General features: G+C 41.7%; 1 protein-coding gene across 3 annotated transcripts in view; it reads left to right on the top strand.

Annotated features, from left to right (window-relative positions):
* Positions 1 to 5,229: 5,229 nt before the first annotated feature.
* The window catches only part of LYST (lysosomal trafficking regulator), a 211,994-nt gene continuing 195,496 nt past the window's right edge, over positions 5,230 to 21,727 (top strand). For 2 of the 3 annotated variants that reach the window (XM_049868668.1, XM_049868673.1), the window contains exon 1: positions 5,230 to 5,763. The gene's annotated coding sequence lies outside the window, so the exon portion shown is untranslated. The remainder of the gene's footprint in view (positions 5,764 to 21,727) is intronic. The other variant, XM_049868670.1, reaches the window with a different exon arrangement.

Raw genomic sequence — 21,727 nt, forward strand, 5'->3', positions numbered from 1 at the left:
TTGATTTCTTTTCCCTCGTTCTTCTGTTATTGATCTCTAGTTTTATTGCCTTGTGGTCTGAGAAGATGCTTTGTAATATTTCGATGTTTTGGACTCTGCAAAGGTTTATTTTATGACCTAATATGTGGTCTATTCTAGAGAATGTTCCATGTGCGCTAGAAAAAAAAGTATATTTTGCAGCAGTTGGGTGGAGAGTTCTGTATAAGTCAATGAGGTCAAGTTGGTTGATTGTTGTAATTAGATCTTCCGTGTCTCTGTTGAGCTTCTTACTGGATGTCCTGTCCTTCTCCGAAAGGGGTGTGTTGAAGTCTCCTACTATAATTGTGGAGGTATCTATCTCGCTTTTCAGTTCTGTTAAAATTTGATTTATATATCTTGCAGCCCTGTCATTGGGTGCGTAAATATTTAATATGGTTATGTCTTCCTGATCAATTGTACCTTTTATCATTATATAGTGTCCTTCTTTATCCTTTGTGGTGGATTTAAGTCTAAAGTCTATTTTGTCAGAAATTAATATTGCTACTCCTCTTCTTTTTTGCTTATTGTTTGCTTGATATACTTTTTTCCATCCTTTGAGTTTTAGTTTGTTTGTGTCTCTAAGTCTAAGGTGTGTCTCTTGTAGGCAGCATATAGATGGATCGTGTTTCTTTATCCAGTCTGTGACTCTCTGTCTCTTTATTGGTGCATTTAGTCCATTTACATTCAGGGTAATTATAGATAAATAAGTTTTTAGTGCTGTCATTTTGATGCCTTTTTATGTGTGTTGTTGACAATTTCATTTTTCCACATACTTTTTTGTGCTGAGGCGTTTTTCTTAGTAAATTGTGAGATCCTCACTTTCATAGTGTTTGACTTTATGTTAGTTGAGTCGTTACGTTTTTCTTGGTTTTTGTCTTGAGTTATAGAGTTGTTATACCTTTTTGTGGTTACCTCATTATATACCCCTATTTTTCTAAGTAAAAACCTAACTTGTATTGTTCTATATCGCCTTGTATCAGTCTCCATATGGCAGTTCAATGCCTCCTGTATTTAGTCCCTCTTTTTGATTATTGTGATCTTTTACCTATTGACTTCCATGATTCCCTGTTATGTGTATTTTTTTTTTAATTAATCTTAATTTGTTTGTTTTTGTGATTTCCCTATTTGAGTTGATATCAGGACGTTCTGTTTTGTGACCTTGTGTTGTGCTGTTATCTGATATTATTGGTTCTCTGACCAAACAATATCCTTTAGTATTTCTTGTAGCTTTGGTTTGGTTTTTGCAAATTCTCTAAACTTGTGTTTGTCTGTAAATATCTTAATTTCGCCTTCATATTTCAGAGAGAGTTTTGCTGGATATATGATCCTTGGTTGGCAGTTTTTCTCCTTCAGTGTTCTGTATATGTCGTCCCATTCCCTTCTTGCCTGCATGGTTTCTGCTGAGTAGTCAGAACATATTCTTATTGATTCTCCCTTGAAAGAAACCTTTCTTTTCTCCCTGGCTGCTTTTAAAATTTTCTGTTTATCTTTGGTTTTGGTGAGTTTGATGATAATATGTCTTGGTGTTTTTCTTTTTGGATCAATCTTAAACGGGGTTCGATGAGCATCTTGGATAGATATCCTTTCGTCTTTCATGATGTCAGGGAAGTTTTCTGTCAGAAGTTCTTCAACTATTTTCTCTGTGTTTTCTGTCCCTCCTCCCTGTTCTGGGACTCCAGTCACCCGCAGGTTATCCTTCTTGATAGAGTCCCACATAATTCTTAGGGTTTCTTCATTTTTTTTAATTCTTTTATCTGATTTTTTTTCAGCTATGTTGGTGTTGATTCCCTGGTCCTCCAAATGTCCCAGTCTGCATTCTAATTGCTCGAGTCTGCTCCTCTGACTTCCTAGTGTGTTGTCTAATTCTGTTATTTTATTGTTAATCTTTTGGATTTCTACATGTTGTCTCTCTATGGATTCTTGCAACTTATTAATTTTTCCAGTATGTTCTTGAATAATCTTTTTGAGTTCTTCAACAGTTTTATCAGTGTGTTCCTTGGCTTTTTCTGCAGATATCCTAATTTCATTTGTGATATCATTAAGCATTCTGTAAATTAGTTTTTTATATTCTGTATCTGATAATTCCAAAATTGTATCTTCATTTGGGAAAGATTTTGATTCTTTTGTTTGGGGAGTTGGAGAAGCTGTCACGGTCTGCTTCTTTAAGTGGTTTGATATGGATTGTTGTCTCCGAGCCATCACTGGGAAACTAGTTTTTCCAGAAAATCCGCTAAAAAAAAACTGCAGTCAGATCCCTATCAGAGTTCTCCCTCTGGCTCAGGCTATTCAGATGTTAATGAAGCCGCCTGGGGAGGGTGGGGGAGGGAACAGAGAGATAGGAGAGTAGCACCTCAGAATATAGCCAGAGTTGCTTGTCTTGCTTGGAATGACTATTATATCTGAGATTCCCGCGGGCGCGTCGCCTATGTGTGCTGTCTGTGTGGAGATTGCCCCCGGGGGGTCTGGCCCGGTGGAGTCACGGTCAGATCCTCCGCTTCCAGCCCCACGCCCAGCGTCAAGGCTCCCCTACTGGGACGGTGCACTGTCGACTCCAAAATCAGTCGCTGCCTCCCGGGGACTTCTCGTCCCTCCAGCCGCGTGGCCGTGCCGCCCCCGTGAACCAGGTGGGCCCCCTCCCGGGGTTAGTTCAGATGGGTGGAGTAGCTCCCCGTGCTTGTGCCGCGACCGAGTGTCCCGGCTGGAACGCTGTTCTCCCCGCTCCAATACCAGTCGCTGCCTCCCGGGGACTTCTCCTACCGGCTGCGTCCCACGCCGCCCGCGCGACCCGGATGGTCACCTTCCCGGGGTTAGTTCAGGGGGTGGAGCAACTCTCCGTGTTTATGGCGTACCTGCGTGCAGTCCAAATCCCTGTGGGACGGTTCCCCGGCTCAGATGCTGCTCTTTCTGCTCCAAGATCAGTCACTGCCTCCCGGGGACTTCTCCTAACGGCTGCGTCCCACGCCGCCCGTGGAACCGGCTAGTCCCCCTCCCGGGGTTAGTTCAGGGGGGTGGAGCAGGTCTCTGTGCTTGTGCCGTACCTGACTGGTACGCTGGCTCCAGGCTCTGGAAACAATCGCTGCTTCCCCGTATTAGTTCGTTCTCCGTCTCTAAATCTGTGTTTGTTGTTCAGGGTTCGTAGATTGTTATGTATGTGATCGATTCACTTGTTTTTCCGTGTCTTTGTTGTAAGAGGGATCCGAGGTAGCGTCTGCCTAGTCCGCCATCTTGGCTCCGCCCACAATAAAGTATTTTTTAATTAAGGTATGTACGTTGCTTTTTAGACATAAAAGTGTGCTATTGCACACTTAATAGACTAAAGGATAAGGTAAACATAACTTTTATATGCACTGGGAAACCAGAAAATTTGTGCAACTTGCTTTATTGTGATACTCACTTTATTGTAGTGGACTGGAGCCAAACCCACAATGTCTCTGAGGTAAGCCTGTATACATGGCACATAATATATACTATAATACATTTACTAGTGTTTATTAAGGAACTATGGGAGCATTGGTGGTTCAATGATAGAACTCTTACTTTCCAAGCAGGAGACCTGGGTTTGCTTCCCAGCCAATGCACCTCCTACACAGCCACCACCCATCTGTCAGTGGAGGCTTGTGTATTGCCATGATGCTAAACAGGTTTCAGTGGCGCTTCCAGACTAAGAAGAAAGGCCTGGTGACCTACTTCCAAAATCAGACAATGAAAATTCTATGCATCATCAATCATGGGGATATGGAGGACCAGGCAGCATTTTGTCCCATTGTTCATGAGTCAGGGACTGACTTGATGGCAGCTAATAATAACATTGAAGAACTGACTAACAAAGGCTATGCCAGCCATGGACATTGAGAACTGCAACTAGTGTGTAATGTATACTATCGGCATCCACTCTGATAGTCAGTGTTGTAGGCTCCACCATGAAGTTACAACATGAATCTTTTTAGCTATAATCTATGCCAAGAATATGACATGATTAACATCAATTTCTTAGTAATAATGATGAAAATTCTGAACCAAAAATATGTACATTCTCTCCTCACTCATCACATGGTTAGGCTCTAAAGACTAGGTCATTACTTGAAAATCAGTGTTACACAAAAATGAAGGACGACCACACCAGATCAGAAAATGGAGGATGACTACATCATTACTTAACTGCCAAATTACATCATTGCATAATTGCCAAACCACCAAGAACCACGGCCCGGCCAAGTTGACACATAAGCTTAACCATTACAGCCAGCGTTATTCTCATCTGGCACCTTGGCAGTCATTACTGCCAGAAGTACATTGTTAACGCACAAAATTGTCAGTAGATTTTTTACTATTGCTGTAAATGCAAAATGTTGGAGAAAGAGATATTCGATGAGTGAGGAGAAGGTGTACATAATAGTCACGCAAGAAATATTTATTGCATTGCACACCTACTATGTACTCTCTATATACTTGTATCTAACACACACAAACACACACAACGGTGTAGTTCATAGTTAAGACCCTGGAATTGGGAGTTAAACAGGTCTGGCTTCAATCACTAGTGCCATCATTTATCAGCTGTATGACTTTGGGCAAGCCTCAGATTTCCTATATGTAAAATGAGAATATAAAGACCTTCTGAGCAGAACTGTTGTGAGGACTATATACAATAATATTTCTAAAGTGCTAGCCCAGGTTCTGGCATAAGTGCTCAATAAAAAGTAGCTATTTATTACATTATACATACGTGTATAGGCACAGGAATTTGTTAATAAAAATAGTAATTCAGAAATCCATTGTAGGCATGGGATTAAAAAGATGAGTGTAGTTTTTAATCAAAAATTTTAAAAAGAAACAAAAGCAGAAGAGAGAAGCAGATTTCAGTACTGGGGTAGGGCAAAAAACCTGCACTAGGAGTTTGGTGACAGCTGGTAACCAGATGGTTTGTGGCAGTGGCGAGGCTCAGTACTCACATTTGGCTGTAAGTTCAGCTCTATGTCCTTCAAGAACCGCAGAATTCTCAAAACAAGAGCCTCACAGGGACACAATTTGACCCTCCCCCCTCTGCAGAAGAAGCAGGGAGCTATGACTCATAGGAGCCACCACGAAATCACTAACTGGAAATTCTTGCTGCAGCTCCCACTGCAAAGGAATTGAACTTGATTTGCCAAATTCCCCATGTGATTAAAGCATGGCAACCTTCCAAAGAGCTGGACGGAGAGAGGGTCACTCACTTTTCCTGGTGACACGGAGGTTTCCTAACCCCACTGCCGAATGAAAAAGCGGCATAGGACATAGAGGAAGCCATTTCCAAGGACTATTTGGCTTTGGTGAGAGTAGTTGGAGCGTCAGAGTTTGGAGCGTTGGCCCCTTTCGGGAGCTTTCTACTCTTTACCTGGGAAGTTTTATTCTGAGGTTTTTGCAGTGCATGGAGCTATTGCCTTCACCATCTGCTCCTGTCTCTTCCTCTGGTGACATCAAAGAGTGCAGCAGGATTTGTCTGTGCCATTCCATGGGGTTTCAGGCTGTTTGACTCAACTGAGCATGTTTCTACAATGCCAGGAGAAAGATCCTACCCTAAGGCAGCTGAACAGAAGCCAGACAGTAACTGCAAACAAATGGCCCAGCTTGCTCCACAGCATGGAGACCAGCTTCATTGCAGCTAATTGGGTAGTGGTTGCTAACCAGCTTACAGCACAGATGCCTACAGAGTGACATCAAAGGGAAGAGTTCCTTGCTCACCTGAAGAAGGTAATCACTGTGCAGGTAGGTTAAGGTGTTTTTGAGATTTTCCAGTGCTAGCTAAGAGCATGGGCAGCTTTGGTGTGCAGGCTGAGGAAAGTGAGTAGCGGGTGGGTTCCTGGCAGCGCTGATGTCCTCGGGAGCTGCCTCCTGCAGACCGTTTGTTCAGAGGGTGGCTGTGTACTGCAGAGGAGCCTTAGGTGAGGGTGTTTGAGGAAGGAGAATGGAGAGAATTCTCTGGAATGGGGTGAGCCAAAGACCCTCATTTGAGAGATTCCAGCTCTGATTCTTGGATGTCAATAACATGAGATCGTCTGGGGCATGGTGTAGCTACAAATGGGTACAGATGGGCAAGTGTGGGATGTTACTAGACAGGGCACATCAAACCCAGCATATCCCAAATGTACTCGTTCTTTATCCTTTCTCTCATCCTTCACTGTTAGCCCTCCCTAACCTTTCAGTCTCCATATTCTTCCTGATTGATGCTAAGGATATCTCCAGTCCCTACCCTGCCTACTATCTTGGAGGCAGAAGGAGGCAGCCCAGAACTAAGGGCTGGAGTGGGGAGTCATGAAGGGATATATATGAAATTTCACAGCTGGAGGAATAGGAGAAGTGAAAAACTGAATGAGATTCAAGATCCAAAATGCTAGGAAGAGTCAGAATATCTGCTAAACTGGGTGAGGGCTGAGGATAGTATGGAAGTCAGGAGCTTAGAGATTGGGGTAGCTGAAGGGTTAGGAGTCCCTGGATGGTACAAACGGTTAATGCACCTAGTTACTAACGGAAAGGTTGGAGGTTTGAGTCCACCCAGAGGTGCCTTGGGAGAAAGGCCTGGCAATCTACTTCCGAAAAACCAGCATTGAAAACCCTATGGAGCACAGTTCTTCTCTGACATACGTGGGGCTGCCATGAGTCAGTTTAAGAAGGATCAAGACTGGGGGGAGGGTTCTTGAGCACTTGTTCTGTGGGCAGCGAGGCCTGGGAAGCAGCATGGGTCAGCCTGGCTGGAAGGACCGGAAGGGCATGCAATGACACCTCCATCCATTCAGGACCCAAACCAGCAACCCAGGAGCTGTCATCCACTCCGTGAGCTCTCTCACTCCCCATCTCTTTTATGTTTCCACAGCCTTTCGACTCTGGCCTCATCAACCCTCTCTTGGGCTATTGCCATAAGCTCCTGACCCATGTCCCTGCCTCTAGTCTCTTCCCCCTCCAATCCATTCTGCTTACAACTGCCAAAATTATCCCTCTAAAATACAAATTTTACCATGTTCCCAGCTTAACAAACTCCAGTGGCTTCTCAGTGCCTACAGAACAAAGCCCAAACTTCTTGCAGGCTACACAGGAGCTATCAAGGTCTGCCCCTCTACCATCACAGCTTCATCTTCTGTCACTGACTTGTAAGTGCCCAGTGATGTCGTCACCCAAAATTATTTGCTGTTCCTTGAATATGCCAGACCTTGTCATCATCTTTGTGCTTTTTTATGCTATTCCCTCAGCCCAGAATACCTTTTTTCTCTTGTCTTGCCTGCCAAACCCTGCCTCATCTTTCAAAACAAAGCCACCTCCTCTGTGATGCCCTCCCTGATGGCCCTCTCCCTCAAAGCAGAGTTTGTTGTTTTGTCTCCTATTCTTTTCCTCAAAGGTAATTGTCATGTTAAATGTGCATCTTTTAATGTGATAAAGTGGTTACATACACATTGCTGCAGAGTAGCTGGATCATTAAAACACAGCAAAGAATACTTGACTCTCCTGCAATAAAAGTGTGTTTTCCACACGGAAGAAGTTGCAAACCAGTGGAAACGGGACGGTGCCATAACACCTGAACACTAAAATTAGACTCTGAGAAAAATGTTTCTAAGAAGAAAATCCTTTTGAGAAATCCAGTTAGAAAGTTTTCTTATGATTAGTCAAGATGCCTGAATTCCAGCCCTGCCCTTCCTATTACTTACAGTTAGGTTGTTTAATTCTCTAGGCCCTAATTTTATCGTCAGTAAAATAACAGATGTCCCTTTCCATTCATAAAGTAACCCAGATAAAAGTATTCTGGTAACCTCAGACAAAGAAATCATCTGAATTACCATAATGATCAGCACTCCCTGCAGTGCTGGGACACCTGAATGGCAGTAAATTAGGCCCGAGGTCCTCTCTCAGAAGAAGCTAAATGGAACACTTTAAAGGGTAAACCAACAAAAACCCAGTGCCGTCGAAGTGCAGCAATATTTGAGCACTCCCACCTGAGTAAGAAAATCCAGGAAGAGGTGCAATGCTGGGACATTTGAAGGGTGGTAGGAAAGGTGCTGGTGGGATTTAAACTGGTGGCAGTCGAGATAGTTTTCCGTAAATAAGGAATCAAAAAAAAAAACCCATTGCCATCGAGTCAATTCCAACTCACAGCAAACCTATAGGACAGAGTAGCACTGCCCCATGGGGTTTCCAAGGAGTGGCTGGTGGATTTGAACTGCCAACCTTTTGGTTAACAGCCAAGCTCTTAACCATGGCTCCACCAGGGCTCCGAATAAGTAATAGACAAGAGAAAAAAAAAAAGCCCTGAGGCAAGAGTAGAAAAAAATACTCTTGGTAAAAACAGGATAAGTCCTTGGCGATATGTGAACATCCCATCTAGCCAGTGTTGATGTGAGTTGTCATTAAAGCCTGTAGGTAAAATAAATACTCTAAGCTCCTCCCTCTGATTTGTTCTGGTCTGTGGTATACATTAGGTGTGGCAAAGACGTGTTTGTAGCCATTGTTGAGAATGAACTCAAAGATGCTGGTGCCAAATTATGACACTTTTACTGAGTAATAAATCAACATAGCTTCTTTGCCTTAGAAGAACTGACCAAGCAACTTACGTATAGATCTCACAACCTATATTCTTCTCTTACATGTTTTCAAGCTGTCTGTGCTATTGATTCTCAAAAAGAGAAGGCAGCATAAGGCAAGTCTACTGAATTTTTTTTTTTTTTTACATAAGCTGAGAAATTAATATAAAACGACATATATTCCCCCTTCTTCATTCCTCCTTCTTTTCTTCCTGAAATTGAAGAGGCGGTCAGGAAAACAAACCAACTACAACGAAAAAACATGCTTAGAAAAATTACAAAACTTAGGTGATATAACCGATCACTTCTAATTAAGAGAAATAGAGGGCACAGCATGTAATACCAATTAAATTTTTTTTTAATGGCATAGTAGCTTCACTTTTGAAAATTAAGATCCATTCTCAGGGCTATAATGTTTTGGATTTATATTTCTCTATTCTAGAGAGTTCAGAAACAGCCTGGAAAATATAAAGGAATTTAGTATGTAAGAAAGGTGGCGCTTCTAATTAGAGGGGAAAAGATGAACACAATCGATGGTGTTAAAACCACAGACAATCCATTTGAAGGAAAATATTTTTTCCCTGTTCTCTTTCCCGTTAAATGGTTTCTTTCACATTTATGCTCAGGCATCTGGTTAGGGAGTCAGTCATCAGAAGTGGCACCAGGGGACCACCCAGCAGCACTTGAGGTGATGTTGTTGGCACTCAACCATTTCCCACCATATGTTCCTCCTTTGCTAACCCAGTCCCCAATGGCCAAGGATTCATCTTATTTTCAAAGACAACTATTATATGTCCGACTTGAATATATCTGATTTCCAGAAACACTCACAGGCCGGCAAACACATTGTCCCCTGTGATGGATGTTTTAATGCCGTTTCTGTTTATGAGAATCGCCCATGGCGGCCAGGGTGCTCCCCTGGCAGCTGCCTTCAAGGTGTGCAAAGCTCAATTCAGATGTGTACAAAGCAGAGTGGAAAGAAGCCACCTAGACTGTCTGAGCCATGTGTAGTGAGCGACAAACACAAGGTTATGCCAGGTTTCCAACAATTAGCAGAGGCACAGCTGCCAGTAGATAACGCTGTTTTCTACCTCCCATTGGGAAACTCTTGCTCTTATTAGACCTGATTAGCAGTCAGCAGCTGATTCCAGAAACAGTGCTATGTTTGTCAGGAAACAAATTAGGAGAGGTCATCCTGAGGGGTGAGAGGTCCTAGGATTGTGTTTTTCAATACGTTTCCTGGTCATCTATTACTTTGATTTGATGGCCTCAAATTCTTGGCCATGTATCTAATTTCTGGAGGATAAACTTGTGCAGTGTGAACAGCGAGGGCAGAAGTAGTGCTGTAACCATTACGTTTATTACAGGCAGCTAATGTCTGATTTCACCACCCACCTGTCAGTTTGTCATCTGCAGTGGCTTATGTGTTGCTAGAATGCTGGAAGCTATGCCACCTGGTATTTCAAATGCAAGTAGGGTCACCCATGGTGTACAGGTTTCAATAGAGCTTTCAGACTAAGACAGACTAGGGAGAAAGAACTGGTGAACTACTTGCAAAAATTAGCCAATGAAAACTCTATGAATCATAATAGAATATGGTTCGATATAGTGCTGGAAGATGAGCCCTTAGGTTGAGGGGCACTCAAAATCCACAGTGACTGCAACAATGGACTTGAGCATATGAAGATGGCACAGGACCGGGCAACGTTTTATTCTGTTGTCTGTGGGATCACCATGAGTTGGAGCTGACGACACAGCAACTAACAATAAGTACCTGATCAGGGAGAACAGGTCTGACGGGTAGTGGGTGGAAGGGAGAGTATTTCCAGAAATCACACAGAATTCAGGTGGAGCTGAGTCAAGAGGCAGCTTGCATAACAGCCACAAAGTCTACCCACTGGGTTGAGTCACTCGGCCACCTTGCCCATCTTGCCAGGACAGTCTCCCGGCCTGGTGTCCTCATCCAACTGAAGGCTGAGTTCACTGGCTCCTGGGTGTTTGCTTTGGGGATTTCCTAGCTAGGCTTCTTTACTTTGCTGACACGTTTGAAGTAACATGATGATTTTTTTTTTAAATATGGGTAGGAATCCAGACCATTAAGTTATTAACTAGTCTCAGATATTTAAAATGCCTTGCTCATTTAAGCCCTTTGCAATTCACAAGAATGCTTTAATAAAACTGTTTTCTTCAGTTAGATTTCTAGAATCACACCCTGTTACATGTATGTCACCCTGTCTTCTGTATTTTAGATGTCAGTGACTGGTTTTCCCACCTAATACCTGCATTTGATCTAGTATTGCTCTGCGTTTGCGGCCTTTCCTCCCTTTCTGATATTTTATGCTTCTGAACAGATTATGTATTTTATATTAAATAAAATGGCACATCTGGGCTGCGTTTATTCTGTCAAGGGATGCAATTGACTCAGAACTTTACTCACGGTATAGCTGAATTAAACAAACAAAAGCTTGTCATAGTCAACTGCTGACAAAGTGAATTCTATATTCCCATGGATTCCTTCATTTCCATATTACTCCAGTGTCAGCCCAAGCCGGGTGGGGAGAAGAAGGGTTTTTGCTTCAACCCAAGGCTCAAGGCAAACATCTGATGAAGTAAGTGTCCTCTCTCCACCATGGCTGGTGTGTTGCAGGCTCCTTCACATAGCCTAGCCCAGCCATTCCATTTCCCTGATCAAGAAGGAACACCACACTTTCTTCTCTGGTGTGATCACTCGGTAATATGGATGCTTGGGACCAGAAATCCTACAAAAAATTTAGTGAAAATAAGCCTTTCAATGGTTGTTTTTTTGTTTGTTTTCTGGCCCTGGTGGTGCAATGGATAAGTGCTTAGCTGTCAACTGAAACATTGGAGGTTTAAACCCCCTCTGCGGGTCCACGGGAGACAGACCTGGTGTTTTGCTTCTGTAAAGGTTACAGCCTAGAAAACTCTATGGGGAAGCTCTACTTTGTCACCAGGGTCTCTATGAGTCAGAAATTGACTTGACAGCACCTAACAGCAACAACAACATACATGTAACAAAACATTTGCCATCTCAACACTCTTCACATGTACAAGTCAGTGACATTATGCTCATCATATTGTACGATCACCACCGTTACCCATTTCCAAATTTTTCCATCACTCTTGACAGAAGCTCAGTGTTCCCTAAACAATGACCCGTCCTCCCCCCGCCCCCACACTCACCGCTTGTAACCACTAATAAACTTTGAGCCTTTTAGTTTTTAATCTCAGATGCCTTTGTCCAGGATTTAGAAGTATCTACCCCAGGGAGCAAATCTGAATGGCAGGCGACATGCTGTACTCAGAATCACCCCTCCCCTTCTGCAAGCCCAGTTTCCTTATTGGAGGGAGAGACTGCTCTTCTGTCACTTGTTCATGTTCCCGGGGAGGGGCTGCCCCACCAGGTCCACTAATAACACTCACCATCCGAATCCAGAGGTAAACACAGTTTCAGCTTAAGGTGGGACCCACACTACATTAATGTTCAGTTCTGACTCCAAATATATGTCAGCACTATGCCTCTCAAATTAGTTTACATAATGAGTTGGGAAAACTATTACATAATTTTTAAGGTTTAATCTGCCTTTGCATAAAAAAGCACCAGGCCAAAAAAATCAGGATTTAAATAAAATTGCCCGAAGTGTAAGAAGACACATAACCTCTAACAATTTTGGGCCATAGAACTACAGGTCATCATGAATTCATTCAGCTATTTGTGTTCTTCTGTATCTTCCTCATTTATTAGAAAAAATGTATTGAGTGGCTAGAATCTCAGGCAGTCAGGAACACGAAAAGATAAAATACAGTCCCCACAACTTAATAAACAAAAAGCGCATTTGGGGAGACAAACAAAAAAATACCAGCCATAATACTGTAGAAGGTGGGGAGAGAGGGGAAACTACATTAGATTGTGTTCTGGCTCATCTGCTACATTTGGGATGTTCTCTTTTAGCAGAAAATGCGTATTTCATTTAAATCCTATCTGATAAATACCAAAAGGACAAGACTGTGCCTTTTGTACATTCCGTGTAGTTCTTATGTAGGTGTAGGGTGAAGACTATAAAGACTAATTGAGACATCAAAGGAGTTAGGTGGAACAGGGCTCCTTCAGTCTGTGTGAAGTACAGTGTTTAGGCTCCAAGTAAATCTTTATTGTTTGGTGTTCTGGCTCTTGCTAAAACAGGCTCTCCACCAGCCACCGTGGAGAGTCAGTACAACCCATTACTATGGTTAAAAAATGCTTAATAAGCATCCCATACAACTGACCCAAGATATTTGCCCCACAGAGTTCAACCTATATGTTGAGGTTTTCCAGCAAGAGACTGACATTTTAAGCAACATGGAACATGGTATAGTTAGAAATGACCAGGATGAAATATGAGGCTGTTAGCCACAAATGGAGCAGAGAAAAATGTTAAGCATCTTCACCCCACTCTCCTGCCTGCCTTCAGACATCATTCTCACCCTCCCCAACATGCCCACCTTTACTCTTTCTACTTTGGAAGGGGTCTTCAAGCCACCATGAGCTCTCTCACTAGCCTTTACATGTGCTGTTTCCTCTCCTAGAACAGTGCTTCTTAAACTTTAATGTGTATATAAGCCACCTAGGGACCTCGTGTGAGGTCTGAGCTGAGTCATAGACGTGGCTCATAGCCTGAGATTCTGCATTTCTCATAAGCTACCAGGTGATGCTGGTGCTGGTTGAAAAGCCCATACTTGGTGCACCTAGAACACCCTTCTTGGCCTGTCCTGGCCTAACTGTCATTGGTTTCTGGACACGTGTATTTTATAGTCCAATTCAAAACAAAAACAAAAAATGACAACTACATCATCGACAACAAAATAATAAACTTTTTTAGGGACCAATCAGGTTGCCAATCTTTTATTGCCAACTACAGTAGTCCTTCTGTAGGCATTGATTCCAGGATTCCTGTGGATACAAAAATCTGAGAATGTTCAAGTTTCTTATATAAAATGGCATAGTATTTGCACATAATCTACACACATCCTCCCATATAGTTTAAATCATCTCTAGATTACTTATAATATGTAATACAATGTAAATGCTATGTAAATAGTTGTTATACTGTACTGTTGAGGAAATAATGACAAGAACAAAAAGTCTTTTTTGTTTGTTTGCTTTTTCCTAAGTATTTTTGATCCTCTGTTGGTTGAATCCGAAGATGGTTGAACTCACAAATATGGAAGGTCAAGTGTAATTTGTTGAGAAAGGACATTAAACACATCATGACAATTATTACCTTATCATACCAAAACCAAACCCAGTGCCGTCGAGTCGATTACAACTCATAGCAACCCTATAGGACAGAGTAGAATCGCCCCATAGAGTTTCCAAGGAGCATCTGGTGGATTCGAACTGCCGATCCTTTGTTTGCAGCCGTAGCACTTAACCACTACGCCACGAGGGTTTCCTACCTTATCATAGAAATAAAAAAATACCAAACCCGTTGCCATTGAGTCGATTCCGACTCATAGCAACCCTATAGAAGAACGTTATTTAAATTACAAAAAAAGACGGAAGGACATAGTTGTACATCGTAAGACACTCTTGAATTGAATAAACTTAGGTGAAAGCTGGACAATGAATAAAGAAGACCGAAGAGTTTATGCCTTTGAATTGTGGTGTTGGCGAAGAATATTGAATATACATACCATGGACTGCCAAAAGAACGAACAAATCTGTCTCGGAAGAAGTGCGGCCAGGATGCTCCTTAGATGCAAGGATGGCGAAACTGCGTCTTACGTACTTTGGACATGTTGCCCTGGAGAAGGGCATCATGCTTGGCAGAGTACAGGGTCAGCGGAAAAGAGGAAGACCCTCAACCAGGTGGATTGACACAGTGACTGCAACAATGAGCTCAAGCATAGCAACGATTGTAAGGATGGCGCAAGACCGGGCAGTGTTTCGTTCTGTTGTGCCTAGGGTTTCTATGAGTCGGAACCGACTCGACGGCACCTAACAACAACAACAGTTTGTGAAAAACTCACTATATTGGTATTTTTTTCTGATTTTTTCCTGGACGGCAGGCACTAAAAGCATTTAGGAAAAGTTGGCATAACTGAAGCTTACCGAGTCTTTAAGACTCAAGTCTAAAGTCAGCTCTTTCAAAGGCTCTTTCAGATGCTCGGATGTAGATTGTCCCTCTCCGGTGCTGCGGAGAACACTGTGTACAGTGCTGCCGAGAACACTGTGTACAGTGCTGCCAGAACCCTCATCACCTCCGCTCTCATTGCTTGTTTACCTGTATGGAGACGACAACAGGCCTGAAATATCTTACACCTATCATTGTACCCTAGAACATTACCAGGTGCACAGGAAATACCCAATAATTGAATGAGAGGCCTGAGTACTGGAGCAATCTAGCAATCTTACTAGTGGATTCTGTGTGTAGTACTAGGTAGAGGCAGAGGGGGTTTTTTTGGAAATGGTCCAAATTTGTGGTGCCTATGAAATGATAGAGAGAGTATATCTTAAATCTTTTTATGTAGCAAATTTCTTTAAGTAGGCAGTGGAACATGTGTATATCTTTACCTGTTCCTTAGCTTGAACCCACCTGACCCTTTCCAACTCTTTCTTTGAGCTGGTCAGTGATATTCTGATCCGGGAACCTGCTGGCAACTTGAACTATCTCTGTTTTTTTAGTTTCCTTTTGAAGGAGTGACCATGAGCTTTAGAGGCTTGTTGTCATTGTTAATCTGCTCTGGTCCCCTGGGCTTTTGCCTTTGTAAACCGGAATGGATAGCAAAACTGCACTTCTAATGATAATGTTTCTTGATTTCCTTTCACTTCTTAGCCTTTCTACTACGTAGGACCCACTTAGTTTACTCTTTCAAAATAAACAGCTCATGCTTGTTATAGCTGAAAGTTAATCAGAAACTTGTTGGCCACAGGAATATAGGACAGACAAATGTAAACCATTGAAACAAGAATAAATGGCAATTGAATCACTTGGCTAAAAATTATGCTCTATAGTGAACTATTTTCTCAATGATGGTGATAACAAGGTGATTATAATAACAACAAAAATAATTTCAATAATACAACAGTAACAGCTCTGTGTGTGTATGTTTATACATTTGCAAACATGTCTATCACTCTGTTACCAGTGATTATCTCTGGGATAAGTCCACAGAAAACTTTCATTTTCTGTATTGCATATTTGTCTTATGTTTGAATTTATTACAACAATGTATGTTTCCTGTCGTAAAGCAAAAAAAAGAAAACTCACAATTTAAAAAGAAAAACACTTTTATGAGAATTAATGACACTGTTGCCCACAAGTACAGTCTTTCCTATGTATAAAGGTGGGGCACTACACACCCAGCATGAGGTTTCCACAGCAAAGAAGGGAAATTTGGGTCATTTGTATGATTTTAGGTGCTGAAAAGATCAACTCATATAAAATATTTTTTGATGTTTACAAACCTTGTAACGCAATGACACAAGAGGTTTTGAATTAAATATACATACTTTTGGTGTACATACTTTTTGGGATTTAAAATGCCATCAGTGATTTAGTGGAGAAAATCACATAAAAGAATCTTATTAAAACATAATCTGATACATTTTACATAAAGGAGTGGATGATGCTAAACAGCTTAATGGAAACATTAATTATGAATTGACCTCTTCAATAAAGTTTCAAGGTGCCTGTTAAGATGCACATATTTCAAAGATTCATATGCATTCTAGTAAAGTAAAACCCGCTGCCATCGAGTCAATTCCAACTCATAGTGACCCTGCAAAGCAACTCTTCAAAACGTTGAAGAGCAAAGATGTCACCCTGAAGACTAAGGTGCACCTGACCCAAGCCAGGGTATTTTCAATCACATCATATGCATGTGAAAGCTGGACAATGAAGAGGAAGACCGAAGAAGAGTTGACACCTTTGAATTGTGGTGCTGGGGAACAATATTGAATATACCACGGACTGCCAAAAGAACAAACAAATCTGTCTTGGAAGAAGTGTGGCCAGAATGCCCCTTAGAGGCAAGGATGGCTAAACTACGTCTTACATACTTCTGACATGTTGTCGGGAGGGATCGGTCCCTGGAGAAGGACATCATGCTTGGCAGAGTACAGGGTCAGCGGAAAAGAGGAAGACCCTCAACCAGGTGGATTGACACAGTGGCTGCAACAATGAGCTCAAGCATAAAAACGATTTTAAGGATGGCGCAGAACCGGGCAGTGTTTTGTTCTGTTGTGCATAGGGTCGCTATGAGCCGGAACCAACTCGACGGCACCTAACAACAACAGCAACAACAAGGACAGAGTAGAACTGCCCCAGAGGGTTTCCAAGGCTGTAATCTTTACAGAAGCGGGCTGCCACAACTCTCTCCCACTGAGCGGCTGGTGAGTTCGAACCTTTTGATTAATAGCAATGTGCTTTAACCACTGGGCCATCAGGGCTCCCTAATAAAGTAAAGCAATTCAAAACTAAATTTATATATCTGTAATTTTTTAATGTAGCAATTGCTTGATCTGCACTCAGATGTGGGCCATCTCTATAATTTTGACCATGTTAAAAAAAAATTTTTTTTTTTTTTTACCGTTACTGAAATTACAGACCTATATACCCTTTATCTTCACAAATCCATTTCTGCTTCAGTGCACTGCACTGGGCTTAAAGTTGTCAAACTTCACCTCAAAATTATGGTTACCTTGTTGGTGTTGTTAGCTTCAGTGGAATTGGCCCCTGACTCTTGGAGATCCCATGCACAACAGAACGAAAGGCTGCCCAATCCTAGGCCTTTCTTCCTAGCCAGTCTTAATCTGGAAGCACCATTAAAACCTGTTCGGCATCATAGAAACATGCAAACCTCTACTGACAGGCAGTAGTGCATTGGTCAGGAATCGAACAGGGTCTCCCACATGGAAGAAAAGAATTCTATGACTGAACCACCAACAACTTCATGATTAGCACGCTATCTGGGTATTTATTGTTGTTGTCAGATGCTGTCGAGTTGATTCCGACTCAGATGCTGTCGAGTTGGTTCTGACTCATAGAGACCCTTTGTACAACAGAACGAAACACTGCCTGGTCCTGCACCATCCTCGTGATCCTTGTTATGCTTGAGCCCATTATTGCAGCCACTATGTCAATCCATCTCACTGATGTCTTCCTCTTTTTCCCTCACCCTCTACCTTACCAAGTATGATGTCCTTCTTCAGGGACAGATCCCTCCTGATAACATGCCCAAAGTACATGAGTAGAAGTCTTACCATCCTTTCTTCTAAGGAACATTCTGGCTGTACTTCTTCTAAGACAGATTTGTTCATTCTTTTGGCAATCCATGGCATATTCAATGTTCTTTGCCAACACCATAATTCAAAAGCATTAATTCTTCGGCAGGCTTCCTTATTCATTGTCCAGCTTTCACATGCATATGAGGCAATTGAAAACACCATGGCTTTGGTCAGGTGCACCTTAGCCCTTAAAGTGGCACCTTTGCTTTTTAACACTTTAAACAGGTCTTTTGCAGCAGATTTGCCCAATGCAATGTGTTGTTTGATTTCTTGACTGCTGCTTCCATGGGCGTCGATTGTGGATCCAAGTAAAATGAAATCCTCAACAACGTCAATATTTTCATAATATCATCATGATGTTGCTCTTTGGTCCAGCTGTGAGGATTTTTGTTTTCTTTATGTTGAGGTGTAATACATACTGAAAGCTATAGTCTTTGATCTCTTCATCAGTAAGTGCTTCAAGTCCTCTTCACTTTCAGCAAGCAAGGTTGTGCCATCTGCATGATGTAGGTTGTTAATGAGTCTTCCTCCACTCCTAATGCCATGTTCTTCTTCATAGAGTCCAGCTTCTCAGATTATTTGCTCAGGTAACAGATTGAATAAGTAAGGTGAAAGGATACAACCCTGACACACACCTTTCCTGATTTTAAGCCACACAGTATCCCCTTGTTCTGTTTGAACAACTGCCTCTTGGTCTGTGTACAGGTTCCTTACGAGTACAGTTCAGTGTTTTGGAATTCAGAGAGTGTGGGAATTATGGAACAATATCAAATTTCCCCATTTGTGTATTTATCAGTATTTAAACTAAATTTCCTTAATTAATTAAATCATTTATTCAATAAATACTGACTGAGTGCCTGAATGTCAGGCACTGTTCTGGCACTTGAGGTGCAGGGCTTAAGCGCTTCGCAGAAAACTGAAAGGTCAGTGTTTCCAACCACCAGCCACTCCACGGGAGAAAGAGGTGGTGATCAGCTTCCGTAAAGATTATAGTTTTGGAAACCCTATGGGGCAGTTCTACTCTGTCCTATAGAGTTGCTATGAGTCAGAATTGACTCAATAGCAATGAGTTTGGGTTTTTTTTGTTTGTTTGTCTTGTGCAGCTTATAGTCTAAATGGAGGAGATAATAAAAATAAGCATAGTAAATAGGTAAATTATGTAGTATGCTAGAAACTGATAAGTGCTATGAAAGAGATGATGTTCAGAATTACAGGTCTCTCTATGCCTACTCTCAGCACCAGATCCCAAGTGGTAGAGGCCCATGTTTTTTAAATTAAATTATCTTTGGAAGCATTTTTTTATATGAGGGATACTTTCAATTGTGGAGTCCAGAGCAGAGGCCCTGCTTGCCTAGATTTAAGGGTAACATCGAGGATAAGGAATCCCTGGGTGATGCAAACAGTTAAGCAAGTACTTGGCTGCTAACAGAAAGGTTGGTGGTTTGAGTTCAAACAGAGGCGCCTTGGAAGAATGGCCTGGCAATCTGCTTCCAAAAAATCATCCATGGAAAGCTCTATGGAACCCAGTTCTACTCTGAAATATATGGGATCACCATGAGTCAGAGTCGACTCTGCCAGCAACTGGTCATTGAGGATGAAATTTGAGCAAAGGCATGAAGGAGGTGAGGGAGTTATCTGTATGGCTATCTAGGGAATGGCCATTTCAGACAGAGGGAATAGCCTTAAGGATGAGTAAAAAGACCAGTATGCATACAGAAATGGAGAGTAGGAAGAAACAAGGTTATTGGGAGTCAGAATGTGTAGAGCTCTGTAGGACTCTGGCTTTTAACCTGAGTGAAATAGGCAGCCATTGTAGGGCTTTGAGCATAAGTGTGACATGATCTGGTTTACATACGCATGGATTAACCAAAAGGAGACCTGGATGGTGCAGTGTTAAGTGCTCGGCTGCTAACCAAAAAGTTGGTGGTTGAAACCCATAAGCCAATTCGAGGGAGAAAGATGTGGCCGTCTGCTTGCGTAAAGACTAGGGGCCTTGGAAACCCTATGGGTGGTTCTAGTCAGTCTTATAGGGTTGCCATGAGTCAGGATCAACTTGAAAGCAGTGGGATTTTTTTTTTTTTTTTTTTGGGTAGTAGCCAAATAATCATTTGAAGGTACCTGGGAAAATAACTAAACATAAAATTGTGCATATTTACATTAACTACATCTTTTTAAATCTTATTGCTATAATCTAATTTTAGAGTCAAATTATCTGGAGAATTTCCCACTTACAAAGTTTTCCAGTGTGTGATATATGCACAAGTGGAGCTTCCTCATATATAACTATTCCTTTTTCCTTATTGTTTCCTCTATTTTGTGTTCTCAATTACACATTTTTGTGTTCATTTGAAACCTTTTAAACAAAATTTTATTTAATATGGGCAGCACAAACTGTTAAGTGCTCGGCTACTAGCTGAAAGGTTGGAGGCTTGAATCTAGAGGTACCTGGGAAGACAGGCCTGGAAATCTGCTTTCCAAAAGGTCACAGCCTTGAAAACCCTATGGAGTAGTTCTACTCTGCACACACGGGGTCGCTATGAGTTGGAATTTGCTCTTTGGCAACTAACAACTACCACAACATGTATGCTTAATATCTCTGTTTTAAGATATCCTTGAACCAAGTCAATACTATAGTAGTTTGATTAAAATACTGGCTAAGTACTTTACAATTCAGATATACAGAGAGAAGAATATCCACAAATGGCATTATTTTGTGCCTTTTACAAAAAATAATACTTTGAAAGCCAGTTGTATACTATTGCCATATTAAGTCAGTCTCATTCTCTTTTGTTTTAATACAGTCATGGTTATTTATTATCTCCCATTCAAGGGAAACAGAAACTAGCTTGTTACTTAACATTTCTGTGACTTCTTTTGTCCACTGGAAAAAAAAGGATGGTGTTTTGAGATTAGTGGGTGAAAACTGATATACAAATAAGAATAGATTCACTTAGGTAAAGTTGTGAAACATGTCAAGTTTGTGCAGGGAAGTTTACCAAAATATCTCCAGCACCTAGCACAATACCTAGCACATGGTAAACCAAAACAAACCCACTGCCGTTGAGTCGATTCTGACTCATGACAACCCTATAGGACAGAGTAAAACTGCCCCACAGGGTTTCCGGGGAACGGCTGGTGGATTCCAACTGCTGACTTTTTGGTTAGCAGCCTGAGCTATGCCACCAGGGCTCTGAGTACGTAGTAGATGCTTATTATATATATGTATATAAATGAGTGATTATTTCCCCCAGTCACCTCTTTCATTAAATCGTTAGAGACTTCATATGGTTGGAATCGACTCAACGGCAAGATTTTTTTTTCCATGTGTTACCCATCTCTGGAGTATTTGCATTTTAAAAGATTGCCAGGGGAAGTGCGCAACCTTTGCCTAAAGGTATGGACTGCCAATGGTTGCCATCAGTGGGGAGATATTTTAAAGTGAGGAATTTTTCCCCAAAAGTCCCTTTAAACTACATCAATGGGCAACTGTTTGCTTGTCATTGGGTCGCATGGAAGTTTGAGGTATTACAACTCATTTTGGATATATATATATGTACATAAACACACACACATATATAAATATATACCAAACCCATTACCATGGAGTCCACTCTGACTCATGGTGACCCCATGTGTTGCTGAATAGAACAGCACTCCATAGGGTTTTCAAGGCTGTGACCTTTCCGGAACTGATCATCAATTCCTTCTTCCAAGACGCCTCTGGGTGGGTTCCAACCACCAACCTATTGGTTAGTAGTTGAGCGCTTAACCATTTATACCACCCAGGGACTCCCATATATAGTAACAGAATATAGAATGTATATAGCAACATAATACCCTGAATTATTTCTATTTCGTGACTCCTGTGAAAAAAATT

Source organism: Elephas maximus, chromosome 24 (assembly GCF_024166365.1).
Source record: "Elephas maximus indicus isolate mEleMax1 chromosome 24, mEleMax1 primary haplotype, whole genome shotgun sequence".
Lineage (NCBI taxonomy): Eukaryota > Metazoa > Chordata > Mammalia > Proboscidea > Elephantidae > Elephas > Elephas maximus.